General features: G+C 42.0%; 1 protein-coding gene across 4 annotated transcripts in view; it reads right to left on the reverse strand.

Moving 5' to 3' along the window:
• RHOBTB1 (Rho related BTB domain containing 1) overlaps positions 1-4,950 on the reverse strand; it is a 48,867-nt gene extending 43,917 nt beyond the window's left edge. For 2 of the 4 annotated variants that reach the window (XM_021398872.1, XM_021398867.1), the window contains exons 1-2: positions 4,763-4,939; positions 568-662 (exon numbers count right to left, since the gene is read on the reverse strand). The gene's annotated coding sequence lies outside the window, so the exon portion shown is untranslated. Of the gene's footprint in view, positions 1-567; positions 663-2,597; positions 2,750-2,823; positions 2,997-4,762 lie in introns of those variants that run through there. The other 2 variants (XM_021398870.1, XM_021398869.1) reach the window with 2 other exon arrangements.

The raw sequence follows: 21,025 nt of genomic DNA on the forward strand, positions 1-21,025 counted from the left end.
AGAAGCTGGGTATGCAATTTGGCAAAAGTGTTATTAATATGTGTCTGTAATTCAGGCTACCAACAGCCCAACCTATATCCAGACTGCACAAGCCAGAAAGGAGGGATGACTGATTGCATTTAAAAATATATAAAAGTGATAAACTCTTTCTTCACCTTAGGATTTCATTCATTACCTCTGTCTGCAGTTACTCTGGGTAAGTATTCATTATTAAAAATTTGACTTAGCAGCTTCTATTTCCCCGATGCTTTGTCAAAAATCTGGATGTTAGGTCAAATGCTACTGTGTGTTGAAGCTGCCCATTACACCAATTCTGGAACAACACAGATCCCTTATACACTTGTTTTTTATCTAGGGGCATATCAGAATGAAGTTCAGTAATCCTGTAAGCGAAAGGATTAATCCTAGGACTTCTCAGTTAATACTTTTTATGCAAAGTTCTCAAAGTTACAGGTGTTATAACTTGAAAACACGTGAACAAAAGCAGCTGGACAGAACAACAGCGGTGACAGCAATACTAAGCAAAGGGAATCAGTTTTTCTTTAGTTTCTTTTTAAGAATACTTACCTCACTAGAGAAAATAATATTCATATCCATTTTTAACTGCTTGATCAGGATCAGAATTCCACTGAAGATATTTCATGTCTTTTACTGTGGCTCTCCTGAAGGGAAAAGTAGAGAGAGAAAATGAAAGACCATCAATTTTACAGTTTTCAACCTATAGTTGTAAAAAATACAATACCAAAGACATCATATTTTATATGGTAAAGCAAGATCACTTAGTCAACAAAACAGCCATTCAAAGTTTCAAACGTAGGTAAACTGAGTATCTGCACTAGAACACAAACTTTTCACTCCACTGCATTGCAGAAATCATGGGTACAGATAAGATTTTGAGCGTACCTGGCAATTGATAGACCTCTGTTTCAAAAACAAGCTTTTTTTTTAATAGTTTTCTTCCAGATGTAGATATAAAAAGGACTCTATGCATTAGAACCAAACACTGCTGTATCAGGTTCTTCATAGGTCAGCTAACAGACTGACTGCCTTCCTGTTACCACCTTCCACAAGGTAACAAGATTGTCTTAAATATGAAGCAGTAGCCTGATTTTTTTTTATCGCTTCTACCTTTAGTCTCAAAGGAAATTAATTAGAGAAGTGTTATGTTGGGTGGTAAATATCTGCATTATTGTGCTGAGGTTCTCATGCAGGAGCAATGTTGAGGTTTTCCAAGAACCTAAGGTAGGAGCAACCTAAGGTAGGATTTTACCCCTGATGCTACCCTGAAAGCAAAGCTCAATGAGCCAAGCAGCTTTAAAGGTTCTGTGCTAGCTTGAAAAGCAGAAGTAAAATGCAGATTCTTCAGCTAAAGAGAGGAGTGGCCTGCTTAGCTTTCCTCCTTATGAAAATAATCAGAGTTGAATTCAGGGCTGGAATCAGCTTCCCACAGAAATTCCCACCTTCTGTAGATACTACCCTGCACAAGAAAACAGTGGGAGCAAGCACAGAAAATGAGGCACCACCTGATTCCACACTTACACTAGCATCAAGGGCACGATCTTTATATCCTTCCAAAAGTACTTCTACTGCCCTAGAAGGAGTATCTTTGCAAGTCAGCCCTAAGTATTTTAGTTACTAAGACCACGTTAGTCTTAGCGCTGTTTCATGCAGCTATGATTGTTAAGAATCTTCTCAGCATGTTATCTATTGTCTTCACCCTGACTTCCACTAGGGCAGGCCCGAACAGCATCCACATGTCAACCCTAGCAATCACAGCCTTATCCCACAATGGAACAAATAGCAAATAATGAACAAAAGAGTGACATTAGCACACAAGGACTGTCAAACTGTTTAAATACCTATTCATGTGATACTGCAACATTCATAACTGTTTTGTTTCTAAGTACTGATGCCAGATTCAAAGTTATTTGCGCATTTTTTCACAACATCTCTATTAAAAAAAGAATTTGATGCATCTGATCGTAAACTCACAGCTCCCTCTCTTTTCATTTCACTGAGATCTCAGGCATCTCAACCAGTGTTTCTCCGCTTTGCTCTCATTAAAATCCACAGTTACTGCCTCCAATGATAATTAAGATCTTCCTCACTTTCAAGCAGACATGCAAAGCTTTTCCACTAGCTCATTCATAATTCTTCTTCAGAAATCATTAATTATTTACACCGCTGTCCTGTTAAAGGCCACAGTGAGACTCTCCAGACTGCTGGAAGATTTTTTTAATTGTGTATGGACAGAATGTAGTTAAACCTGATTTTCGTCATTACTATGGAAAAGACTGAAAGTTCCACTTCACTTGAAAAAAAGAAAAGAAAAAAGATTCTGGTCTCCCTCCCCTCGCCCCTTAATCTTACTTCTACTTTCTGGTTTTGAGGGTAGCTGAAGCCATAAAAGAAAAGTTCTCTTAATTAGCACTATGTTTCCTAATTACACCTCTAACTTAGCAAAGATCTTTGCTATCATGGTAGTGGGGGCAGATCACTATCACAGAAATAGAGCAGCTAAATCATGCATTTAAACTTCCTTATCTGAGTCTTAAGGAGCTCACAGCTGAAGAGACCTGGATTGAAGCATCTCTTACCCTGCACTTCTGCGCTACAGAGCATCCATTCTGACTGTGCCAGTGTAGTTCCTTCTCTACCTAATGTGCTCCTCACTCAGGCAGGAAGCAGGCTGCCACCTGGACTGATGCTCACACAATACATAGGTGTTGCAGGATCGCTATGTTGCTGCCTGCAGTACAGACATCATGAATTGAGGGAAAATAAAGCCAGCTGGAACAAACAAAAATTCAGTGAGGGATGTACCTTTATTGTCTACTTCTCTAAGGTGGTGAATTTTCATTAAACTGTTGGGAAGCAAAGGAGCAGGAGGCTGTTGCAGAGGGCTGGCAGGCAATACAGCTGCAGCACAAGCCAGGCCCAACAGGAACACAAATGAGACCATGTGGAACGCTAGGCTCCCTGGATGGATCCTCAGGGCCAGTGCCTCTTCTGCTGCAGAGGAGTCATTTCCCTAATGACACCGGAGAAAACTCACGGAGAATTCAGTCAAATTTACTCCTTGAATGCTCTCAGTTGCACCTTTGGGTTGTTCAGTAGCTTATGCTGATACAACCTCTTTTTCTTCTCCAATTTTTATTTTTAAAAAGATTATTACCAAACAAACAATACTGCAGAACTTTATCCTCTCAAACTACATAAAAGCTTATTTCCATCAGCCTGTCACTTCTATTTACTTCGTGTTTCTATAACATCAAATATTTTCAGTACATCTGCCTGAAATCTCTTCACCAAGCATGAAGACATTATGTGCAAGAAAAATAACAGCTTATAAATACGATGTTTCTGCTTTAATACACTTCAAACTTTTGCCTTTAAGATTGCCAGTATGGAAAGAGTTCACACACAACAAAGAGCAGAACCTCAGTTCGCTGTTACAATCTCTGCTATGACACACCTCGCTTACTGTACATTACATGGTTGAACAGACACCAGAAATCTTACTTCCCATTGATACCTAAGCCAACATTTTATCCGAACACATCTTCAAGCCTTTAAAGCTCCAGAACCCTGGTACAATGTGAATGTTTCACCTTTCCTACATCAGTTTTTACAAATATGTCTTTACCCAAGGTCTCCTTTGAGATGAAGTAACTGATCACGTGTGATCTAAATACTTTTACACAACTTGGCAGGCAGGCTCTAAAATGGGGTACCATCAATGCCACTAACATGCTTCATGAGCAGCATCTGCAGCGACTCGGTCAAATAAGCGCTCAACAAAAGCATAAGCATTCAGCATGCTGAAGCTCTAATTTCCTACACTCCCCAGTTGGAGAAAGCATTGCCCTTTTCTCATTCCTCTTTAGAGAGCTGTAGAATTACTGGGGGGTGCAGCCCACACTGCTCCCCCAGTGGTGGTCCTCCTGCTGCACCTTCCGGGGCTGACCTGCACAACCAGCTCCTCTTACTTGCTTACTGGGGATCTGCTTCCCCACACGTTTGCACTCTGTACCCACTCCAAATTTTGTTTGTGTAATGCACAGATCCATTAACAATTTAAGATTAAAAAGGAACCCAGGGGCAGGAACATTCAATTTTTGCTCACGCGATAGATGCTATTTCTCTGGTACGTCAACTCCTGTTATCTCTGTGCATGCTACGTTAATTCAGTAAATGGCTTTTCAAACAAAGTCCATTCACAAAGTGCCCAGAGAATCTATTTGAGAAGAAAGTTTAGTTTTTGCAGTAAATGTGCCAGATCGATATTCAGAGAGGAAAACGGGAGCAGATTTAAACTTTGCCCATCAAGTTTTCAAAACCAGGGAAGCGGCCACAGCGAAGCCCCCTTCACGAACAAATGAAAGTCAGATCAGACGGACCATGAAACGCCCCAGTGCACTACTGACACCGTGCTCGCCCAGTGAAATAACGTAAAAAAAATACCTATAACAGTATTTAGTAGACCGGCAGCGCGGCAGCGGGACCGCCGGCACGCTGAGAAGAGAGGAGCGCTGCGAGGGAAGGGCGCGGGACCGGCGGTGCGGCCGGGCAGGTGCCGCTCCCCTCGGGCCCTGCCCCCGCCTGGGGCCGCGGCGCTCTCCCCGCCGCCGGGCAGCCCCTCACCCGCCTCAACCGCTCCTTCCCCCGCAGCGGCTCCCGCCTCATTCCCGGGCTCCAGCGCAGCACAGCCGCCGCCCGACCTCCCCCGAGCCCCCTGGGCGCACCCGAGCGCGGCACGTACCTGCCCGCCTACCCCGCGGGAGAGCAACCGGGCTCGCGCGTCTCACCTGAGAGGGAAGCGCGAGGGGAAGTGACAACCGCCACCACCCGCAGCGCCGTGCTCGGTGCGGCGCGGCACAGCCCGCCCTCAGCGGAGCAGAGCGGCCCAACCAACCAACCAGCCTCCTGGGGCGGGCTGCCCCGCGCCGTCACGTGAGCGCGCTCGAGCACGCGGAGCCGTTACGGCCGTTGCAGTCGTTGGGGCGCGCGGCGCTTCTACGCTCTGATCGGCCGTAGCGCAGCGCTCAGCGGGTGTAACACAGCCCTGAGCGGGCGTTTTGTCCACTCACGCCGAGGGCAGCGCCTCGCCTCCTTCCTGCCTCGCTTCCAGCAATTGAGGGGCTGTCCAGGCGGGAAATCCTGACCCGAGCCATGCCTGATTTTCATGCTGAATCTCAGCTGAAGACCGATTATAAGTCTGTTTTCCTGCATTTTCCTCAGAGCATCTGGTTCCTGATCCATAACGTACTAGCTACAGGGGAACTACAGGCCTGTCAGCCTGACCTCGGTGCCAGGGAAAGTTATGGAGCAGATTGTCCTGAGGGAGATCACGCGGCATTTGTGGGACATCCAGGGGATCAGGCCCAGCCAGCATGGGTTTGTGAAGGGCAGGTCCTGCTTGACCAACCTGATCTCCTTCTATGATCGAGTGACCCGCCTGGTGGATGAGGGAAAGGCTGTTGATGTGGTCTACCTAGACTTCAGCAAAGCCTTTGACACTGTCTCCCACTGTATTCTCCTGGAGAAGCTGGCAGCCCATGGCTTGGACAGGTACACCCTTTTCTGGGTAAGGAGCTGGCTGGAGGCCCGGGCCCAGAGAGTGGTGGTGAATGGAATTAAATCCAGCTGGTGACCGATCACGAGTGGTGTTCCCCAGGGGTCGGTGCTGAGGCCTGTCCTTTTCAATATCTTTCTTGATGACCTGGATGAGGGCATTGAGAGCACCTTCAGTAAGTTTGCAGACAACACCAAGCTGGCAGGAAGTGTTGCTCTGCCTGGGGATAGCAAGGCACTACAGAGGGATCTGGACAGACTGGATCTCTGGGCTGAAGCCAGTGGGATGAGGTTCAACAAGACCAAGTGCTGGATTCTGCACATCGGCCACAACAACCCTAGGCAACGCTACAAGCTTGGGGCAGAGTGGCTGCAAGATTATGTAGTGGAAACAGACCTTGGGCTGTTGGTCGATGCTCGGCTGAGCATGAGCCAGCAGTGTGCCCAGGTGGCCAAGAAGGCCAATGGCATCCTGGCTTGTCTCAGAAGTAGTGTTGCCAGTAGGAGTAGGGAGGTAATTGTGCCTCTGTACTCAGCACTGGTGAGGCCCCACCTCGAGTACTGTGTCCAGTTTTGGACCCTTCACTGCAAGAAAGACATTGAGGCCCTGGAGCGTGTTCAGAGGAGGGCGATGAAGCTGGTGAGGGGTCTGGAGCACAGGCCTTATGAGGAGCGGCTGAGGGATCTGGGATTGTTCAGTCTGGAGAAGAGGAGGCTCAGGGGAGAGCTTATTGCTCTCTATAACTACCTGAAGGGAGGTTGTAGTGAGCTGGGGGTTGGCCTCTTCTCTCTTGTAACTAGTGACAGGACGAGGGGGAATGGCCTCAAGTTGCACCAGGGGAAATTTAGACTGGACATTAGGAAATTCTACTTATCTGAAAGAGTGGTCAGGCGCTGGAATGGGCTGCCCAGGGGGGCGGTTGAGTCACCATCCCTGGAGGTGTTCAAGTAACATTTAGATATAGTGTTGAGAGATATGGTTTAGTGGGGTTATTGGTGGTAGGTGGATGGTTGGACTGGATGATCTTGTAGGTCTTTTCCAACCTAGCTAATTCTATGATTCTATAACAGATCTCAAGGAGAGCAGTGCAGGCAAGCCCTAAGTAACTTTGTATAGTCTTTAAGGAGATTGTAGTGCATATTGCTAACATGCGTAAAGCTCAGGGCATGGATGAGAGTTCTGGTACAGAAGGAACTTTCTCCATTTGCTTGATGTCTCTTTTGTCAGCCCCAGATCTGTGTGTGGTTCGGGGGCAGTTTGGAGGAGCAGAAGTGCTCAGCCCTGGTGCACCTGCAGAAGCTTCACCTGCCACCGTGACATTGGTATTGATTGTGGAGGGTCACTGACAGCACAGCTCAGCTAGACTGAGAAAGACCTGATACAGGGCTTGGAGACAACTCAAGCTAGCAGTATGATGGAGAAGTGCCCTGCTGTCAAATTGCTCTTCTGTTTGAATGGCAGAACTTAGCCAGGATTCTATTCAGAACTAAAGAATCTAGCCCCCAAACCATGTAAATGAGAGTGAAAGTTGAGTTCATTGAATTTACTCTGCTTTTGATGCTTTCTGTTTCATGTGCTTTCCTGTGGAGTCATGAAGGCCTGGAAGGCCGTACCTGCTGTATAAGTGTCAAGCATGCTGTGTCAACATGCTACTCTGTGCAGCAGGGTAGGTTGGCCTGTATGGAGCTCCAGGCAGCTTTGGCTAGTCTGCCTGCAACACATATATCATTGCCTTAGGGTAGTGGCAAGCACTAGCATACACAGTGCTTTAACTGTGAGAAAAATGTAGGAGGATAATCATAGAATTCTAGGAACTGGGCCTTGAAAATAAATGACACTTGTTACTGTGAGCCCCTCACTATGGGAACAGAAAGAAAAGGCGTTAGTAAGTTGGTTATATTTTAAGGTTTTGAATAAATGCTGAAAGCAAAGGACCTTTGTTGGATGTGTGGTATTAAGGGAAGAGAGAGGTTGTTTGGCCAGACTTACTCTCTAGGATGGAAGGATTCTTTTGCTTCGTAAGAGTTCATTCAGAGTTCTGGTAGCCCGAGTAAGGAAGCATACCCTGTGCTTCCACAGCCATCTGAGAGCAGAAGTGTATAGTTGTGCAATTTCAATTAGTACAAACTCTGTCTAAATTCCTGTAACTCATACTGAAAACACAATATCACTTGCAAGGCAATTGGAGCAGACAGCTGAGCTCACAAGGTTATCGTCTGTGTCTGTTCAGAAGATGGCCTCAAACCTTGTATTGGCTAATATTTTTAGCTCTGCTAGGAAAACCCATGCAAGATAAAAGTCATGCAACGGGTGATATAGTTTGCTTTAAATCAGCTGCTTTTTGTGAATGCTGAAGAACTTGTGTCTCTTTCATTTCTTTTCTTAGCACTTCAAAATGAATTTAGGCTGTGTGAGAGGTGCTTGACTGACAGTTCTGAAAATTGAACTCCTGTGTTTAATCCCAGATTAGGTCCAGCACAAGCAAGCAGGGTTCACAGTGCTACCAGGGAGGACACTTTGCTAGGTTGGTAGTTCATTCATTTACACCAGCAAAGGTGGGATTTCTGGGGACTACGACTGACTGTTCACTTTAAGTCTTAATGGGAAAAGATAGCTACATCAAGTAACTTGATGAATATTTCAAAAAACAGTGTAAATTGCAGAAACCAGCAAAGAAAATCTTACTATTTGGGCCTGTCCATCAACTGCTATGAAAGCTCTCTATTTTTGCAAAAGACTTTGGATCATAGGGACGAAGTAAGAGACAGTATAATTTAAGTAATTATAGAAGATGCTTAAAGAGTACATTATAAGCTTAAAAAATGATTTCTTAATCACTGATTGCGTGATATATCAGGATATAGTGATAAATACATGGGTTGCTCCAAAAGTAATGCCTCCTATTTATTTCCATGAAAACTACAACAAATACAAAGAGCACAATAACACTGTTTGATAGAGCAAATTCTCACCTACAGAACTAGTCACAGCCATTAGCTATGCTTTTTGTCAGCAACGAACAAGAGGCTGTGTGCCACGCTTGTGAAAATCTGCACCAGTTGAGGTGACCCACTGTCATTGTTTTGGTTGCTGAAACACAGTACCTCACTGTGCTCACGTCCACTGGTTGGTCTCCATAAATGTTCAGCAAGTGCTAAGAAATGTCAGTAGGTTACATTTTTTTTCCACATGGAAGAATTCAGTTCCACCCCTTTGCTTCATCTGCGGTTCCATGTCAGATGCCATTTGTCAGACTGCCCTTCTGCTGCCATCTGTCACATGGCAACAAAATGTAACAGAAATTGGCGGGAAGATTCAACCTCTACTGTCATAGAACCAACATTTGCTTCTGAAACTGTGGGCCAACAGAATAAAATAGAAGACGTTACTTTCAGAGCAATCCTTGTAGTGGTAGGTATTGTCTTTCAAGGCACACCAGCTTTTCATGGGTGTTGAAGGTAATCTAATTTGATATGTTACCGATAATTCCCTCAAATATTAGGCAAACTCTCAGTTTATTACAAAAGAAAGCTAAATATATTTTGATACCACAATGTCAAGTTGCCAGAAGTTTGCTAGATTGTTCTAGCTAACAGAAATGCAAAGATTATGAGGAGGAAGCTTTGGAATCTTTATTTGCCTATCAATTAATGGAAAAAAAAATTTTGTAAGGTGTCAGAAACTGGCATTGCAGGGAGGCATGGAGAGTGTGATACTATCCTTCAAAATAGGCATGGAATAGATGAGCAGAAGCCGTGTAAATTCTACATTTCCAGGAATGGATTACTAAGTATTTTATTAAATTTGCTGTCAAGAATAATTGTTGGCTGACAGTTGTGTAACTTTTATGACAGTATCTCTTGAACTCAGACACAAGACAAACTGATACCAGTCATGATGTCAAGACTGTGATTACATTGCTCCCCATTCACAGCAGATACTGTGTGACAAAAATATTTATGGTTCTGAGTCTTTTCATTGCTGCACCATTGTAGATGAACTGCAGTTACGTTATTCTGACTGCAGTAGCTTCAGATGACTCATGTTTTCCATTATAAATTTGAGATAATAGTTTTGAGAGAGGTTTTTGTTCTGTAAAAAAGTGATATAAAGTCTGTTCTGTGTGATTGGTGCATTTGTCCTCTTCTTCAGCACCCACTAAGCAAATAGGATGGATCTACACTGCCTAAACTAACAGCTGTGTTCAAACAGTGCCCAGAAGCATGGTATCTCACAAAGTTAACAAAGCATAGCCCTTTGTGCTGTGGTGGAATAGGAGGAATAGGAGTGCTCATTTACTCAGTTCTGCAGACTGGGCTGTGGTAACTGGGGAGGTCATATGGGAGGTAATGATGAGCTGGTTAGGGAAGTAGAGCCCCCAGCTTTTCCAGCTAGACTTGGAAGACAATGGCTCATTGTGCTACAATTCACTGAGAAGCTTTTAATATTTTACTCTCTATTACCACAAAGGTACTCTAAGAATTATGGCTGTGGTCAACATAGCCGTTTACTACCGTATCAGTAATAGGCTTCAGGTAGTGGTATTGAGCGTTCTCTGACTCTGCCCATAGCATCTCACAGGCTGTGCTCAGCTCTGGCTTACATTTCCATCCTCTGTTATTTGATGTTAGGGTAGGTAGAATTTCTGCTCTCCACATCTCTGTGCGGTAAAGATTGTGCTGGCCATAAGTCCCAAAAGACATCAGAGTCACAGTGATTCATCTACTCGTGACTTTCAGAGCCTTTTTTAGAAAGCCTTCTGATGTCTTAAAGCTGTAATTTAACAAATCATTCCAGAGAAGTGAAAGAAGTTAGATCTTTCTTATGAGGTTTTGCATTGTTTGGTGGGAATTGTGAGCAGACCAACAGCTGAATGAAACGTCAGAAGGCATGTTATAAAATTTTGCTGAAGGTTTAGTCATATTTATAGGCTGATATAAACATAATATTCTAACGCTGAAGCAATGACCACAGTGAATCATTTTGTGATTGTACCAGAAAAGTCTGTGTAAGCCTGGAAGAGGTTTGTCTGGATAAAGATACTGGCTTGAAAACTACATAAGAAGGAAAAAAAAAATATTGGCAGATTGTTGTAACAGTGAAATATTTTAACCTGAGCAGAAATACTAGTTAGGTTGGGGAAATGCCAAATCTATAATACACAAAGTCATGCAGAGGAGATCCATCCCTAATTTTGGCAAGCTTACCTGAATCTCCCATTGCTTTACGTCTCAGAAGTGGAAGGATTGAAGTGACAGCAGAATTCCTGAAGTCTAGTGGTTCTTACAAATAAAATTCTACTAGCTCTGGTTTGACAGATGGTTTCTGTTTATCCAGCATCACTCAAAGTGATGTTTTCTTACAGCTCTTTCTTGTTCAGTAAAAAAAGCTTATAACCGAGTTGGACAATCCTATGAAGAATACACTCCAAAGAACACTGGAAAGAACAATGGTGTTATGGAAGAAGATTAGAGAGATAAACCCTTTCCTTCGTTAATTTTTGTGGTTTAATAAAACATGATCAGTGAATACATTTAGGCACACCTAACTAGTCTACTGGAAAGCATGAAATTTAGCAAGTAAAGCCTACATGACTTCATTAGAAAACCCAGCTGATTCAGGAAAAGAAGAATCGTAAAATAACGTAAAGTGTTAGATTGTCTGAAGATTATCCATCCTTGAGTTCATATGTAAAGCCAAGATTAAGAACTGATAAAAAAGTCCTGCCCTGCCCTGCCCTATCCTATCCTATCCTATCCTATCCTATCCTTTTTTCCTACACTGTAAATGCAGAGCTCAGGGGTGGATTTAATATGGGGAAGGAGAAGGGACTTAGAGTCCCTCCATTTGTGTGGGTCTTTGTATTCCTGCAACATTTGGTAAAAGCACTGTGTCCAAAGAGTCTGCCTATGCAGAATTTAACATCTGCTTGAAACCACTGTGGATTATAACAGTGTACAATGTGTCAGTTGTTGGCTCTGCCAATACAGAGGATTTGCACCACTGTAGCTGTGTTCCTTGCAAGTCCCAAGTATAACAAGCCAAGGCCTGTAATACTACCTGGGCTTGGTTCTCAGAAACATTTCACCATAACCTTTCACCTTGCAGAGAGTGTGAAATGCTACCAAACCAGAACAGCATGGTTTTACTCTGCTTTACAAAGAATAAACAATCAAATGCAACCAATGGGAAGTAGATCCATTGTGAATTAAATGCTGGTTGGCTGAAAACTAACATTGAGATTAATCAAATTACTTGTTTGCTTGCGCATACTATTCCAGGGACCAGTCAGTTTCAAAGAAAAATATAGTTTTATCTCTCTTCCTAGGTTTAGCGTGATACAAATGTCAAACTGCTTTGTGTGCCTTCACTCCTGATCTGGGACAAATGGGGAAGATGAGAATTGCCTCTAATCCCTATTACCAAGGACCAAACCTCCCTTCTGTAGAATGCATGGGAGTCTCTCATAAAGGTATTACTCTAACAAAAGCATCGTTTTTCTAGTGACTGTACATGTCAGTTCAAGTACTGCTTGCTGTAAAAGAGCTCTGGAACACATATTGGAGCTGCCATGCTTGCTCCCCTGTGCTCCCATTTATCCTGTTCGTTAGTTAAAACAAACAATTAAGGATGTGAAATGTGATTTTGTTTCTGTCCTGATAAATACCTCTCACAGTTCCAAAGAATTTTGGCCAAAACAAGCCAAGTTTTTTCAGTACAAGAGTACTGGAAAAACAGTACCATCCGGTATCTCAGGGTATGATATGAACGAAAATGGATACAGATATCTGAAAGGACAGCACTGCTAATTCTACTTTGTTTTTGCAATGTCCTGGTTTTTGTTAGCAAATAATTACTGAGGGCATATGTCACTGAACTCAACAAAGTTCTCTATTGTTTTTTATGAGATCAGTCACTGTGCAAGCCCCATCAGTGTTTCTAGTTATTGGTTACTACTCTGCTAGAACTTCCAGGAAGCACCACAGTGCTTGAAGAATTATTTTTTGAAATATTCCAGGAAAATTCAGGCACTTTGAATTTAAAGAAAAGCACGGGACAGTTAGCATAAGCAGTGTTCTTGTTATTTGACAGCCATGCTCTTCTCATGCACTGACGTACACTTTTGACACTTTGTGAAGAGTTTATATATTTACTCATAAGTACATGGTTCAACCTTAATAATTATAATTATTGATGATAGTACTTTTTTTTGTCCATAAAAAGCTTAAAATGTATATTCATTATTTATTGAACTTTTGAATGTTATGTTTATACTTCTGTATAGTTCAGAAATCATGAAATAGTTTGTGTTTTTTTAAGTATTCTATAAATTTATTGATGCATTTCTGAAATATTTTTGCTCATTTAATTATAGTCTGTTGTGAATGTTAAATTTCTTTGTTCCTTGTTCAGTAGGCCTCCAAGCACAAATGTTTTCATTTGACTAATATACACAGTTTAGAAATATTTTCTAAGGGGAGGGGAGTTTGTAGAACTAAATCTGGCTTCAAATTCTGAAAAAGCGAAGTAACATAGGAGTGCACTGCCAGTGCACTCGTGACTAGAGTTGCTAAGAGTGGTTGTTACAAGTTATCTTCATAAACCTCAGTTATTCCCAATTTTCTCTAAGTAGAAATTCTGATATGTGAGACCAGGGTGGTTAGGGTCACCCGTGAATCTTCAAGAAAGCAGTTAGGCTTCAGGGTTGAAGGTCTGGTATAGCAGAAATGCAAAGTCATGGCTTGAAACAGCAATTGAGCACCTGGTGGGAAGGCAGGGCCAGCCCAGAGGAGCTCGGGTGCAAGCAATGCACCTGAGTGACCAGAAGGGGGTGGAGCCAGGATCCCCTTCCCAGATGTCATGTAAGGGTTGGCAGTGGGAGTAAGGGTATTTTGTTGGAGATCCCTGCCTACTGGGGGTCTTTCCTTTGTCTCTGTGTCCATGGCTGCTGCACTTGGGCTTATCCTTACTTGCTGCATCCTGGGACTTTGCCATCCCACTATTATTGCTGTTTTCCATTGCACTATAATGTTACATCTGGCAACCCTGATACTTCAGCAGAGCCTACAGGATATCGATATTCTGTGCTATAAAAAGGTATTTGAGCTTACAGCTGTGCACCGACAGACATCTGTGCCAGGCATGGAGAAGGAGCAATTCTGTAATATGGTCTTTGAGACTTTTCTTCTCATCAGCTGGTCATACACTACATTACTGAGAGCAAAGCATTTACAAGGAATTAATCTGGCAAGTAAGACAAAAGTAGGAAATCAACATCAGTACTTCTGGCTGTAGAAAGTTTCCTCTACTCTCTTTCCATTCCTGAATCTATTTTGGCTCTCTGAAATATAATATAGCAATCCATCCTGTAATCTATTCTGTTACATTGCTTGTACTGTTATGTATTGTGACTCCTAAGAACAGAAAATATAGTGAAAAAGGTGTCAAAATCCAGAGTCAGAAGCCAGGTTCTTTTTAAATTTCAAGCTTGTTTTGTGGGAATTATATCTTTTTCATTTTTTACTCTGAATTTGGTCTATGAGGATATAAAAACCCCCCCAAAACCTGTAGCTTTATTGACATGATTGGCTTTTTGCGTTATTTGGCAAGTGCCTAATATGGTATTAATCTGGGCTGTTAGAAAGAGAACTAAGAAATATTTTGACTGGCCATAGTAACAATGATTAATGAAGCATATAGATTCATCTGGAAATATTTCAGTTTTTACTCTGTGTTTTTGGACTTTCAAGCACTCTTTAATTATTCATTGATAATTGATCCCGCTGAGAAGTAAAAGCAAAGAGCACTGCTGACTGTATAGTGATAGTAATATAGATTCATATCTACTTTTTAGTAGCAGAATGAGGCAATGAAAACAAAAAAAGCCCATGACAGAAATCAGTGGAAATCTGAGAAATTGTGAAGTACAGTGATTTTTTTTGTATGAAATGAGTATTTTTGATTGTTTTTGTCTTCAGTAGACACTGTATCACAGCTCTGGATAATAAGGCTGCTGTTTTTGTAATTAGAAGGCTACCAGGAAAGAAGTAAGTGAGCACTTCTGTGACTCTGCTAGGGCACCTTGTCTGTTTATGTCTGTTGAATTCTGTGAGTAGTAGAACTGAGAAAGATCCAAGTTTGCAATAGCATTTTGTGGAGATCTAACAGCATCTGCAATGTGACCAAAATTTCCCTTGCAGTTTAGATCTTCAGTAATTGACATTTGCTAGACATTAGAATGAGACTGGGTGTGTGTATGTAAAAGAAATTGTAATGCCCTAAGACCAATTGGTTTTCAAGGGATTCTTTTCTCACTAGCCTGCTTTCTGGTAAAATACACTGTGTCTTTCATTTCCACTGTGTTAACAGATTAGGGCTTCTGAGCGAAAGCCCAGTTTTTGCTGCCTGCTGCAATGCAGCAGCGGCCTCCCAGATAGTTTAGGTTATCAGCAACAATATTTCCATGAACTTATTAGCTTAAATGCTTTCTTGTGCTGATGTGGTTACGCTGCTTTCAGTTCTGGAGCAGTGTGGGGGCTTTCTGGTTATGTGTGGTACAGACCTCTCCATGTTCTGTGGGAATAGCTGTCCCATTGTTAGTGTCTTCTTTATGCTGACGCACAATTACAGGCATTTTCTCAGCCTTAACAGATTTTGCAGGACAGCATCCCTAACAAAGGGTTTGCCAGTGTGGATAAATAAAGACTCTGGATTTCTAAGAATTTAGAAATGAGGTAGAATTAAGTCACTTTGGGTTGAAGGTAGAATAAGGTGTATTGTAAACAAGGACTTTGCTGTTTACCAGTGCCTGCATACAGAACAGTTCAGTTCAATACGTTTTAAGCCCATTACTTTGCTGCCATACCAGTCACTTTTCCCCTACTTGCAAATCGTAGAGTGACTGTTTGAAGAAGATCATGTGTCTCAGAGTGTGTGGGTGAATGGAAGGTTAAACATTTTGATTGGTATTCAGGTGAATCTTGTGCAATCAATCCCAGTGATATCCTACTCACTCAAAAGAGTTGCCAGTTGGGGGGGGGGGAAGGAAGGGGGAAGGTGAAGGAGAGGCTGTTAAATATGTCTTTAATGTTACACTGGAGAAAAAAGAAAAAGACTTGGGATTTGATTCTTGTCTGCAGCTGGGTCCCTAGCAGATATGTGGATATGAGTTTCAGTAGGGCCAAGTGTTGGGTCCTGCATTTTGGTCACAACAACCCCAGGCAGCCCTACTGGCTTGGGGAGGAGTGGCTGGAATGCTGCCTGATGGAAAGGGACCTTGGTGTGCTGATGGACAGTCGGCTGAATATGAGCCAGCAGTGTGCCCAGGTGGCCAAGAAGGCCAATGGCATCCTGGCTTGGATCAGGAATGGGGTGGTGAGCGGGACTAGGGAAGTCATCCTGCCCCTGTACTCGGCATTGGTGAGGCCCCACCTTGAGTACTGTGTTCAGTTTTGGGCACCTCAATACAGAAAGGACATTGAGGTGCTGGAGCCCGCCCAAAGAAGGGCAACAAAGCTGGTGAAGGGCTTGGAGAATATGCCCTATGAGGAGAGACTAAAGGAACTGGGGCTGTTTAGTCTGGGGAAGAGGAGGCTGAGGAGAGACCTCACTGCTCTCTTCAAATACTTGAAAGGTGATTGCAGTGAGAGCGGGGCTGGTCTCTTCTCACTGGTGAGAGGACAAGGGGAAATGGCCTCAAGTTGCACCAGGGGAGGTTTAGGTTGGATGTCAGGAAAAACTTCTTTACGGAAAGTGTTGTTAAGCACTGGAACAGGCTCCCCAGGGAGGCGGTTGAGTCACCATCCCTGAATGTGTTTAAAAACCGTTTGGATGTGGTGCTCAGGGGCATGATTTAGCGGTGGGTTGTAGTATGGTTGTAGTATGGTAGTATGTAGTAGGGTAATACAGTTAGGTTGTGGTTGGACTTGATGATCTTGAAGGTCTTTTCCAACCTGAGCAATTCTATGATTCTTTGATTCTATATTATACTTGCATAACAAAGCAAGAGACTTTAACAGGAAGGGAATCCTGGTGCTTTCCCTGCAGAAAGATGCTGAAATGGGTCCAGAGCTGTGATGTCCATAAATAATATAGCCAATGTTTTGATGATCCAAAGATGATAATTATGACTGATTTAAAAATTCTTTTCTAAATGGAGCTTAGGGCTTAATTGATCAGAAGGTATTTTTTGTTGGTCCTTTATGGTCAGTCCTACCAATTGTCTGCACAGATATCACTGTACAGTAGCCAAAAGAAATGGGTTTAAACCATAAGCTGAGAGACAGGGAAGCTTTTTACATTCTTATATTCATTGAATTTCTAGGCTATTGCATATGATAAAAGGATGTCTATTATCAAAGGGCAGGAATTGCATGTTTTGTCAGATTTGGAGATAGCTGGATACAGAGTTCCTTTTGAACATCTAGGATATATGATGCTTGTGCAGCTGGGCACAGCTTAAAAAAAAAAAAAAAAAAAAAGAGGAGCAAATCCAGTAGTTTTATACAACAGTCAACAAATGTATACATAACTGGAAAAAAATATCTTTTTGTGGAAGTGGGAGTAGTGCAGGGAGTTAATAGGAAGGGCACAGGACAGGAAACTTCATGTCTGTAGGCTTTTGGAGGGATTCCTGCATTCCTAAGCAGTTCTGCAGTTCTGTGTGCAGAGGAAGAGGTACAAAAAGAAAAGCACAGAGGCAAAGGGATGTATAATCTGGTACATTATCCTCCTAAAAGTGAAGGGTAGCCTGGCACTTTGCTTTCTAGCACGCTGCAGCACAGAACACAGCTACCTGAGTACTTTTGCTTTCACGACTGACAGTCACTGAGAGAACAGTAAGGCTCCAAGGTCATTGCACACCAGACGCCGTGTAAATGTAAATGCAATTTATCTTAGAAAGACATTAAGGTGGTTTGCACCTCTTAACCTGCCCTGCCCTTCTCCACCCTCCAATAAACCACCTACCTTTTTAGCAACTTTGACATCACAGAGGAAGGCCTCTGATTACATTTTTTTAATTTAGTTGCATACAATATGTGGGTGCAGCATAGCAGAAATCGGCTATAAACTGACTAGGAGAATAACATTATCTCCCTACGTACAGATCTAGTGACATCTGCTATAGTTGTTGCTGTACTCTAAGGCAGCTCTGTTGGACACAGAAATGGAGAGTGTTTCCTCTGTATACAGAAGCTTCCAGCCACCAATAAAGGTATCTTATGTAAAATTTAATTTAGGATTTCATAGCCATCCGTTTCTTTACAGCTGCCTCTTCCTGTACTATCATTAAAAACACACATGTTCTGCAGATGCTGGCAGGTTTTTCAAATGCATTGTGCAAAATCTCCTTTTGGGACATTTTCCCTTAATGTAAATAATCCTCCTTCTTGGAGTAAAGCACATTTTCCAAGATTTACTGACTCATTGCCTTTACTGGTACTCATGGAGCCTTCTTTCTGAAGAGTGTGGAACACCTGTCCTTTTAAAACCCAGTCTTTTCAAGATGTTTCAAATTTGGTATCAAAATTAAGGCACTGTAAATTCATAACCAGTCTTTTGAATTCTGCTATAGCCTTTACTTAGTCCAGGTGACCCCATTTTTCATGTTGGGAATTTTTTTATAATGAATTTCTCATTAAGCCTTAAATCTCTCTCTGGTGGAGCTGTTACTATTGCTCTACCCCACATGAAAATATAAAACACACCAGCACTGCCAAAGCTAAGGCAGTTCTGGTGAATCCAGAATGAACATGGCAATTTGACTCCATAGGCTTGAAATTACATTCCAAATCCATTTTTTTTCTGCAAATGGTACTCTATAAAACAGCATGTAATTTGATTATGCCTTACTTACACATTTTGTACTTTGTGATCCTGGCAGAAAAAAATCTTACCTAGAAAGAACCTACCTGAAAGCGATGAGGAAAGAACTGTTGCAGTAATAGGTCAGAAATCACTTGTGGCTATTGGGATCTCTTATCAGCCTTATTTTTTCTCAATGTTATTGGTCTAGATAAAGCTAAGTAAATATCTTAGACATGCTGGACTTGCATAGCAACACGCTTATGTTCTGTACCTTTGGTAGCCTTACCTAGCCCCTCTCTTGTGTAATTATTAATGCTAAAGCATAATCCTTCAGTTAGACTCACAAAGACCATTTCTATATGAAAAATGTGATTACTTTGACAGAGTGAGTGGAATACCATCTTACCCTAGTAAATTATTGTCTTTGGGATCCAAGGAGTAGCAGGAACATAAGGCTGAGAAGAAGAAAGCGTATGCTTTTGTTGAGTTTCAGGTGTTGCGTCTAATTCTTTTAAGACTTAAGATGACAATCTTTTTTTCTCTGACCTAGTGAACAGGCAGTTTGAAAGAATGTTAATGTGGTCATATCACTTGCTTTCACCCTAGGGCCTGGCAGTGTGATCCTGATACTAATACAGTCATTAACTTCTGGCTGTGATTCTGAGGTTTTATCCTATGTGTCTGTCTCTGTCAGTCTTTATATATGAACATACATGCATGTGTATGATAGTACAGTTCTAGATCTGCTAGCCTGGAATATCCTGCTGTATTAATTTGTATTTCCACTACATATTCTTTCATGTACATGTAGATGTACCAGAAGATCACAACTACATTAAGGCTTTAAGGGAAATGATAGGGAAAATCATAGGTCAGTGAGCTACACAGTCAGATCAGAATTTGTGTTTTGTGAAATAGAGTGTGTAGCTGCAGCTGGCAACTTCAGCCACAACACTGCATTTGAAGTAACTATGTAAAGGAAAATCAGATTCACCCACAGACTCAGTTGCTTCCTGGAAAAAACACTAGCAATAGCACACTTTTCATGTGTAGATTTCTATCACTGTATTCTGTTAATCCCACCTACCTCGATTAACATCAGCTGGGTATAAAGCAGACCTGGTCATTGTCATCTTAACACAAATGCTGCAGCAGAATAAGCCTACAGTCAAGTTGAGGCTAGTAGAAACTCCACTTTGTGGCTTCCAACCTGTGGCCATCCCATATCAGGCTGGGCACCAGTACACGTGGTAATAGCCTTAGTCATTGGGATCTGTACATGCTGGGAGTTCATGCTGCCACTTGCAATAGAAGAGGGCCATTGAAGGAGATGGCAAAAGAAGCTACCGTGGCAGATCCACGCTTTCTGAGAATTTCCTCTGTACAACAAAGATCACTTATATAGTCAAATTCAGAAGACTTGAGGATGCTTTGAGCATCCCAGAGAGCAAATTGGTCAGTGACCCATTTCTTCCATTTCATTGGATTGCTTTATTGAGCCATAATTCCTGATGCCAAGGGAGACCCTGGGGTCTGATAAGTCTGATGTGAAAAGAGATGTCTGTATTAAGCATTTTATGGATGAAGAGGGCACAGTGGCTCAAAACTGCTTTGGCTATTCTTGTTTCCATTAAAATACTGTGGTAGTATTTGGAGTCTGCCTGCAGGTTTTAAATGGAAAGATCTAGTTTGTGTGGTGTTTAATATGTATTATATACTAGACATAACATACTGTTATGTGTAAATCATCTTTTGTATGCAGAGCTAAATAAAATAAGTCCTCAATGCCATCATGTTTGTGGCATCCAAAAATTAAGAGCACAGACTTGTGAGAGAAAAGTGACTGTAAGAATGTGTTCTCCAATGGATAGGATTTGAGAATTGTTCAAGTATTTCAAGAGAAGTGAATGACAAAGCTTTGCACTTGTATTTGTGATGCCCATATTTACTGAAAGGTTTGTTTACTGGGTTTGTTTCTGATGGCAGATATTTGTGTCATCTTAACCTAGTCCTCAAACCATGGTTTGTTCTTCATTTGTCCATCAACAATCTTCTATTGAAAAGACACTCTGAAAACCTCTGATATAACTGTTGCATTTAGCAGATTTTGTTTTTCTTTTGTCTACCTCTGTTTGCACTCTGTCCTTGCGCTCAATTCCAGTAAGTGTTGATTGTTGCTGGTATGCTTAGGAAGTGGTTACAATATTATGAATGTCAGTGAAAACTGCTGGTTTGAATGAAATCCTCATTCAAATGCATGAGAAACCTTATGTGTGTAAGATAAAAGTAGTCCCACTTAAGGGGAAAATGAGAAGTCATAGGAGATAATAATCTAGTGAGGTCATACACACATAGGAAATTACTTACGTGGTTAAATCTGGTCATGATCATGCTGAACCCCAGCTTTGTCAGATATTCATCATTCTGCTGTCAAAAGCTATGAGTGCATCCATAGTAACTTTCTGGAGCAAGCATTAACAAGGTCAGCAGTTTACAAGAAATTTGGCTGGAAGACCCATTGTGCATTTTAGGAATGTGAGAGGTTATATCAGTTTGAAGGTTTCTGATGATTATACTTAACAGCTGGAAACAAAGATTAATACCAACTCACATCACAAGCAAACATTGTTGTCATGCTGCCCT

This window comes from Numida meleagris, chromosome 5 (genome assembly GCF_002078875.1).
Source record: "Numida meleagris isolate 19003 breed g44 Domestic line chromosome 5, NumMel1.0, whole genome shotgun sequence".
Taxonomy (NCBI): domain Eukaryota; kingdom Metazoa; phylum Chordata; class Aves; order Galliformes; family Numididae; genus Numida; species Numida meleagris.